Source organism: Otolemur garnettii, unplaced genomic scaffold (genome assembly GCF_000181295.1).
Source record: "Otolemur garnettii isolate 467f Iridium unplaced genomic scaffold, OtoGar3 scaffold00092, whole genome shotgun sequence".
In the NCBI taxonomy this organism is placed as follows: domain Eukaryota; kingdom Metazoa; phylum Chordata; class Mammalia; order Primates; family Galagidae; genus Otolemur; species Otolemur garnettii.
In genome coordinates this window covers 1,202,295-1,211,186 of record NW_003852487.1, presented here as the reverse complement: position 1 = coordinate 1,211,186, position 8,892 = coordinate 1,202,295, and the positions used below count along the sequence as shown (strand labels likewise).

General features: G+C 48.5%; 1 pseudogene; it reads right to left on the bottom strand.

Moving 5' to 3' along the window:
* Positions 1 to 203: 203 nt before the first annotated feature.
* On the bottom strand, positions 204 to 532 carry LOC100962498 (annotated as a pseudogene).
* Between the last annotated feature and the right edge of the window lie 8,360 nt (positions 533 to 8,892).

Below are 8,892 nucleotides of genomic sequence, written 5' to 3'. Positions count from 1 at the left end.
ACCAGCAGCTACAGAGAGAACTGAGTACCTTGAGCTGGAAGAAACCTACCTTAGGGCCTGGTCATCGTCTATTTTCTTTTGCTGAAACTGGATATATGAGACCAGGTGATTTGTAAAAAAAAGAATCTATCTATTTTGTTTTTTTATTTTATTAGGAAAAAAAAAGCTCTGGCAAGTTTTATTAAAGAAAAAATGTTCATGATTTACTTTTTCCCAGTCTGTCCTGGCATGCTTCTAATGACATCGGAGTCACCTGGATCAAGGATAGCCAGTGTGCATACTCTGGAGTCTTTTCCGCATGCTGTGCCCAATTCAGTATTATTGCCACTGTGGTGATGAACAAGTTTTGGCTAACATGGTATCGTACTCTATTTCAGGTTTCCTCAAGCTGGGCAGTTGTTGGTGAGGATCACCAATTTCACTTTGCCTTGTCTGATCATCTTCAGGGTCCGCTTGTACCCCAGCACATACTTTTTCCACTTTTCATGACAAGTTGGAGCCTTGAGTTGATCAAGTCCAGCAACTTTTTTTTTTTTTTTTTTTTGAGACAGAGCCTCACTATGTCCCCCTTGGTAGAGAGCTATGATGTCACAGCTCACAGTGACCTCAAACTCTTGGGCTTAAGCAATTCTCTTGCCTCATCCTCCCAAGTAGAGGGGACTATAGGCACCCACCACAACGCCCAGCTATTTTTTGTTGTAGTTGTCATTGGTATTTAGCTGGCCTGGGCTGGATTCAAACCCGCCAACCTCGGTGTATGTGGCCAGAGCCATAACCACTGTGCCATAATCACCAACTTTTTCATCTTCTTTGAGGCCACCATCTTCCTGAATTAGATGCAGAATGGGCCCCAACCAAGACCAGCCACCAAGAGGACTGAGGACTGAGAAAGGAGATCTATTTTGGATAGTTTGAGGAGAAAGAAAGAGGATCTATTTTGGACAGCTCTGGAGGCTGGGAAGTCAAGGTCAACGATCTGTATCTGGTGAGGGCCTTCTTGCTGGCATGGACTCTCTGCAAGGCCCCAAAGCACACAGAGTACCCACTCTCCAGCTCAGGCCTCTCTTCCTCTCTTTAAAAAGCCACCAGCCCCACTCCCAGGTTAATCCATTATTCCATTAATTCATGAATGAACATGATCAGATCACCTGTACAAGGCCCCACCTCTCAATACTGGCCTACCAGGGATTAAATTTCAACATGAGTTTTGGAGGAGACAAACATTCAAACCACAGCAGGGCTTCTTAGTCTTTGGGGAAATCAAAGTCCCCTTTGAGAATCTGCTGAAATCTATAGATTTCTCCTCCTGGGAATAGGTGTACCCTCACTCCTCCAGTCCAAAGCCTTAGGAATACCACTCAAACACTTTATGCTAAAAAGAGAGTTTACTGGTGGTGCCTGTAGCTCAAGCGGCTAAGACACCAGCCACATAGACCAATACACCAGAGCTGGCAGGTTCAAATCCAGCCTGGGCCTGCCAACAACAATGACAACTACAACCAAAAAATAGTCGGGTGTTGTGTCAGGTGTAGTCCTGACTACTTGGGAGGCTGAGGCAAGAGAACTGCTTAAGCCCAGCAGTTTGAGGTTGCTGTGAGCTGTAATGCCATGGCACTCTACCTAGGGCAATAGCTTGAGGCTTTGTCTCAAAAAGAAAGAGAGAGAGTTTACTGACAGTGTGTCAGGTAACGCTGGATCCAGCATCAGAAATAATGCTGCCAGAGCTCTGCCTCTCTCTCCATCTCTTGTTCTGCTTATCTTTCCAAACTTCCTTCTGCACATGGGTGCTGGGCACACAATAGACAGGTGGCCATAGTAGTTTGATCTTATCTTCCCAAGTTATAAGGAGCCATGAATGAAAGCCATCCAGAGGACCCAGCAGCAGTTCTGAGGAAGGCTCTGTTGGGCTAGGCTCATGTCTTCAGGCCTTCCCTGACCCATCTCTGAGTTCCAGGTGTGCTATCCGGTGATTGGCCTCCATGATGCTTTGTGGCTGACAGCACATGGTAGGAGGGAGCCTTCCAAACTGACATGCAATGTAGCGACCACAGCCCTCCCCCTCCACCACCCAGCCATTTAGGGCCCACAGACCACCTCTAACCACTTTTTTTTACAGATGGAGAAACAGAACCACAGATCAAGGTCACCCAGTGAGTTAGGAGCAGAGTCTGGAGCCTAAATAAGTTCTTTAAATTCCTCATCCAGGGCTTTCTCTTAGAAAGCCAAAATCCTATTAAATCCTTAAAGGGCATTATCACCAGGACGTGCATTGAGTTTCCTTAATCCTGCAAGAGGATTAGGAGAATTCAGCCAAGATAAGCTCCTTCCAGAAACAAAACAGCCGTCTTTCACCAATCCCATGTTCCTCTTGGACTGGGAATAGCCCCTTCTAGGATCCTCAGTATCAAAACCTGTCTCCACCTTCTTGGGCTCACACATCCACAATTACAATAACTATAGTGGTGTTCAGACAGCTCTAGAAAGTTCCAAGGAAACAAGCGTTCTTGGCTGAGAAAAGAGCATGGACAAAGATAGAGTCTGGAACTTAGGGTCAGACCCACCTCTAAATTTGCAAGGCCTAAGTTAGGGTGAAACTGCAAAAGACCCATATAGCATACTTGAGAGTTATAAATTTTGCCAACTGTTTAATACGTTTCATCTCATGCCTTTCTAACAGCTTGGAAGGCCAAGAGTGAACTGAGTTCCTTACCAGGACTTGATGGTGGCAGATGACCTCTGATCTCTAGGTTACTGGCCCTGGCCCACCCTGCCCTACCCCCACCTTCCTTCCCATCCCTGCCAGACACAGTCCATCCTACATGGGCTGGGTTTGCCTGAGTGGTAACATTCCTGGGCATTTCATTGTGGTTCCTACTGACCAACAGCGAATGGCTGCTGGGCACCAATTCAGTGCCAGCCCAGGCTCAATGAACATCACATGTCATAAATGTAACTTGCAGTAATCCTGTGATGTGGCTGCTGTTGTTACCCCATTTACACATGGTTAGGAAACAGCAAGGCCTCAGACTCAAATCCAGATTTGTCTGAGGGTGAGGCTCAGACTCTAAATCTTTCAGCTCCGATGAATGGGCGGCCCAAGGAGCCGCTCCTAAAGCCACAGTCTCGTGTAGGATAGGTAATCCCCTTTCTCTCTCTATCTCTGAATTATCAATGATCTCACTCCATTCACAGCCCCCTGATGTGCTAGGCGCTCAGAGAGGGATCCAGACAGACATTTTCCTCAACAGGTGCTCCCCATTCAAGAGGAGATGCTGCTTCTCTTGATTTACCTTTCTATGTCATGAATTTCTCGATTGGTGAATTATTATCTTTATATTTAGAGGGAATAATAAACCTATTTTCAGCTTGGGAACAAATGAGTACAACAGCAAATAAAGCCTCAGAGGCCACTTCTGGGAAGGCCTGCGCTGTCTGGTAGTAGAGGTCATTAGCCCTCCTCCACCTGGGAGGAGCTGTCTGGGGTTGGGTATGGGAAGGATACAGGGTAGAAGAAGGGCGGAGAGCATCCGGGTCACACAGCCAGACAGGCCTCCTTGGTTTTACACATCAGACACAAGGCCTAGAGAGGGCAGGTACCTGCCCCAGGTCACACAGCCTATGGGTGCCAGGTCCTACTTTCTGCGGCTCTGCTGGGCACTGTGGCTCCAGGGACTGCTCCAGTGTTTTCTCAGCACTTGGGAACAGATGGCTCCAACTCCCACCCACAGAAGCCAAACATTTTCCCTGGTTACTCTGCTAATTTGCTCACAAGCCTCCTCTTGTAAATAGAGAGTACAAAGGCTTCCTCTGAGCTGCGTGTCTGACAAGCATATTCTGACACCTCAGAAGGAGCACAGGAAAGTCCCAGGTAAGGCCCAGGTGAGGCTCTGGTAGGGCCTGGTGAGGCCAGGAGCGTTGGTCCACCACTGAGTCATGGCATGGGAAGGGCACTGGCTGGGGACCCAGGCATGCCTGGGTTCTGGTCCTGGTTCTGCTGCACCCCTGGGGCCTGGCTAGGAAATCATTTGCCAGCTTCAGACTCTCTAGCATCAGTTTTCTTATCTATAAAATGAGCATGATCATTCCAAAGGAGAAGGCAAGAACTGTTATGTAGGTATCTGGGAATAGGTTGAACCTGTAGGAGTCAGGTCCTCCTTCCTGTGCTCACCTGGGGTGAGCTTCCCCTCTCCTACTCCTGACAGTGCTGCCCAGCCCCTTGTCTCCAGAATTCTCTCAACAGCACTCACTGAGTCTTTCTCTGTACCCAGCCCTGTCCCAAGGGCCAAAAAGGAGCTGATTCCTCCAGGCTTCTAAGCTGTGTGACCTTGGGCAACTGCCTTCAACTCCCAGGCTTGAGGGCACCCCACTTTATAGATGGGAATGAGGATTCCATGAGACAATGCCCAATGGATGCCTGATGTGCACGAGTGCTCAGGGTCATCCCTATCTTGCAAAAGGGAAGGCTTCCTGGAGGAGGGAACAGTGTCGCTTACACCTTATGGATGAATAGGTGGTGTGCATGTGCTGATGGCGAGCCCCCCTACATGCTGGGAATTACCTGGGTTTAGAGATGCCTTATAGCTGGGAAGGGAAGCCTCAGGGAACTGGGTGTGGCTAGAGCTGTCAGGGAGGGGCTGGGTGGGGAGGCACCTCATAGGTCAGTGCAGGGCCTGGTGTGCCCAGGCGTAAGGAATGGTTTAGAGTCAGACAGTGGAAGTATGGTTGGGGCTCCAGCAGGCCCCAGGGTCCCCTGAGGCTCCCATACTCCCCTCCCCCCACAGCTCGTTCATAGCAGCTGGTGGTGAGGGTTTCTTCCAGCTAAAACTCCTGGAGCCAGGCCAGGCAGCGCCTCCCGGCCTGGGCCAGCTTCCAGCAAGTGCCTGCAGCCTATGCCAGTCTGCAGACCACCTCTTGCCTGGGGTGTGCCTCCCGAGTTTCCAGGCCTAGAGGTCTGGGGGCTCCAGAGAGCAGCATAAACCCCCCACAGGACAGATGGGGTGGAAGGGTGGGGCAAGGGGTTGCCACATGACTGGGGCGAGCCCCTCCACCCCTCTAAGCCTCTGAGGCTTCCCTCTGCAACAGCTTCTGCTGCCAGAGACGCCTGAGGATTTGAGCAGACAATGCACTTGGCCCAGAGCTTGGCACACAGCTGGTGTGATAGCACCACCCCTATCCCCCACCCTGTCTGCAGAGCCCTGCACCACGCCTCTGGCCATCCTTGCCCTCTTGGGAGAGGACCCAGAGTTTCATCTGTCGATTCTATTTGCCTGTTTTGCCCAGATGGCTGGGTCTCATCTCCTATGAGTTTGACTCCACAGTGTGTGTCCTGTCCTGGTGCAGCAGAGATGGCTGATGCTAATGGCTTGGCTGGGTGATGCCAGGCCAAGGGCCTTCTCCTTCCTGGGCCTGAGGGTTGAGGACTTTTCAGGGGGCATTCCTGCCCATGGGTCAGGGTTTGAAGCTATGGCCCTGAGGGCGCACCCTCAGTGCTCTTTCTTTCCTGGGGTTGCCATGACACATTAATGCTAGTGTGTCCCTATCTTGACAATGGCTGGTGCCATAGTTATGAGGTCACCATCTTTCACTGGAACTCCAGCTTACTCTCCAGTGGCTCCCTGGGCTACAAGAGGGGCTCACTAGATACCCCAGTCCCTGTAAGAATTAGGGGAGCTGATTATGTGAAGGCCATGCCTACAAGGGGAGTCTGAGGAGGAAACAGCCAGTGGCTCCCTCTCTGTGTTCAGGCAGGGTGCTCACCTAGCTCTGTCTGCGCTCAGCTCCACGCACTGCCTGATGGGAAAGATTCTAATGGGCTTTAAGTTAATAAGTTGGGAATAAATTAGGTTTGAGCTCTGAAGGAAGCAGACGGCACAGAGCCATAGCCTGGGACAGTTCCACAGGGGGGTGGGGTGCACCATTGGGCTGTCTTTATTTTTCTTTTCCCTTCAACATTTTAATATGAAAATTTTAAACATAAAGAAAAGTGCGGCCAGGTGAGGTGGCTCACACCTATAATCCTAGCACTCTGACAGGCCAAGGCGTGAAGACTGCTTGAGCTCAGGAGTTTAAGACTAAACTGAGCAAGAGGAGACCCCTCCTCTCTATTAAAAATAGATAAATTAGCCAAGTGGGCGACTGTAATCCCAACTATTCAAGAGGCTAAGACAGAAGGATCCCCTTGAACCCAGGAGTTTGAGGTTGTTATGAGGTAGGTTGATACTACAGCACTCAAGGATGGGCAATAGAATGACATTGTCTCAAAAAAAAAAAAAAAGTGGAAAAATTGTCCCATGAACTCACACAATCACTGCTGTATTATCACCTGCACATCTATCCAGCTCCCCTCTTCTACCAAACCTACTTACCATACTTTTCAAAGTCAGTTTCTTTCTTTCTTTCTTTTGAGACAGAGTCTCACTATGTCACCTTCAGTAGAGTGCTGTGGTATCACAGCTCACAGCAACCTCAAACTCTCAGGCTTAAGCAATTCTCTTGCCTCAGCCTCCCAAGTAGCTGGGACCACAGACACCAGCCACAATGCCCAGCTATTTTTGTGCCACAGTTGTCATTGTTGTTTACCTGGCCCGAGCTGGATTCAAACCTGCCAGCCTGGGCGTATGAGGCCGGTGCCCTTCCCACTGAGTTATGGGCACTACCTCAAAGTCAGTTTAAAACAAAAGGCTTCATGCCTTAAACATGCATATTGTTAGCTAGAAGTCAGTTTTCTATTTAATTTTTTAAGGTAAAATTTATAAACAATGATAATGCAAAAATTTCAAGTGAACCTTTGCTGAGTTTTCTTTTGTTTAGTTTTGTTTTAATTTTGTGTGTGTGTGTGTAGAAACAGAGTCTCACTCTATTGCCCTCAGTAGAGTGCTGTGGTGTCACAGCTCACAGCAACCTCCAACTCCTGGGCTTAGGAGATTCCCTTGCCTCAGCCTCCAACCTTTGCTGAGTTTTAACAAAAGCACACATCATGTAAGCAGTTGCCTGTTGCACCTATATGGTATAGGGACCAAAGCTCCTGGCCCCATAAAAGTTCACTGAAAAAATCACTAACAGGAGGAAGTCGGATTAAAAAGAGAAAAGGCACACACATTTATTTAATGTGTGCACACAGGAGCCTTCAGAATGAAGACCCAAAGTGGCAGGGAACATCATCCACTTTTAGGTAGGTTCAATATAGAAATATGATTGTACAAAAAGGATTAATCTATCCAGGAGGCCGAGGCAGGTGGATCACTTGAGCTCAGGAGTTTGAGACCAGCTTGAGCCAGAGTGAGACCTCCATCTCTAAAAATAGCCAGGTGTTGTGGTGAGCGCCTGTAGTTCCACCTACTTGGGAGGCTGAAGCCAGAGAATCACTTAAGCCCAAGAGTTTGAAGTTGCTGTGAGCTATGATGCCTCGGCACTCCACTGAGGGTGACAAAGAGGAAAAAAAAAAAAAAAGAATTGATCTCATGCTAACAGACTGAGTAGGGAAACCCAGGAAGGCCTATCCACATTCTCCTTGGCCTCTCTGAGCAGCACCCTCCCTTCTGAGTGTGGGGCAGGGCCCTCTCTAGAATGGGGGTCTTATGACTTACAGATAGGTCTTGACAAACAAGATAGGTCAGATTTCTTTGTGGTCAGCTTTTTTTTTTTTTTTGTAGAGACAGAGTCTACTCTATCACCCTAGGTAGAGTGCCGTGGCGTCACACAGCTCACAGCAACCTCCAACTCCTGGGCTCAGGTGATTCTCTTGCCTTAGCCTCCCAAGTAGCTGGGACTACAGGCCCCTGCCACAACGCCCAGCTATTTTTTTTTTTGCAGTTTGGCCAGGACCGGGTTCGAACCCACCACTCTCGGTATATGGGGCTGGTGCCCTACACACTGAGCCACACTGATGACCTCTGCCCATCTTTGTGGTCAGTTGTAACCCAGAATAATTTTAGGTTTCATGGCTGGCTTTTGGGGAAGAGGTTTTGGCTTTTATAACCTTGGGGAAGAGGGATTCTAGTTTCTATGGTTAGTTTAGCTTTAGGGATGAACAGATCTGAGAAGCAGGAAGACTAGAGAAAGTCAGAAAAAAAAATTGCTTCTGAGGCCCTCATGTTGGGGTGCTGTTTTCTGAGCCCCACCAGTAGGAAGGTTATTGAAATCTCTGAAAAGTTTTTTATTTCAGTCACTTGGATCTTCCATTTATCTAATCCTGTCACCTGCAAATAACAAGAACTCCTCTTTCCCAATTTTATATATTCTATGTCCTTTTTTCAAAAATAGGACTCTGAAGGGGAGAGGGAGAGAATGTTAAATAACACAGGAGAGTAGACAGACATCCAAGTGTTGTTTTGTGTTTAATGGGTGGCACCTTTTGACATGTAGTACACACAAAATGTCTGATTCCTATTTCATTAAAGATTTTAGGCCAGGTGCAGTGACTCATGCCTATAATCCTGGTACTTTGGGAGGCAGGTGCAGGACAATCACTTTGAGGCCAGAAGTTTGAGACCAGCCTGAGCAAGAGGGAGACCCCATCTCTACTAAAAATACAAAAATTAGCCAGGCATGGCAGTGTACCTATAGTCCCAGTTACTTGGGAGGCTGAGCCAGGAGGAGCTCTTAAGCCCAGGAGTTGGAGGTTGCTGTGAGCTATGGAGCTATCTATGATGCTACCGCAGTCCAGCTGGACAATAGAGAGAGATTACATCTAAAAAAGAAAGAAAGGAAGGAAGGAGGGAAGGAGGCAGGACGTGAGGGAAGGAAGGAAAAGTTTTTAAAAATTAAGACAGGTGGGCTCAGTGCCTGCGGCTCAAGTGGCTAAGGTGCCAACCACATACACCTAAGGTGGCGGGTTCGAATCCAGCCCGGGCCTGCCAAACAACAATGATGGCTGCAACCAAAAAATAGTCG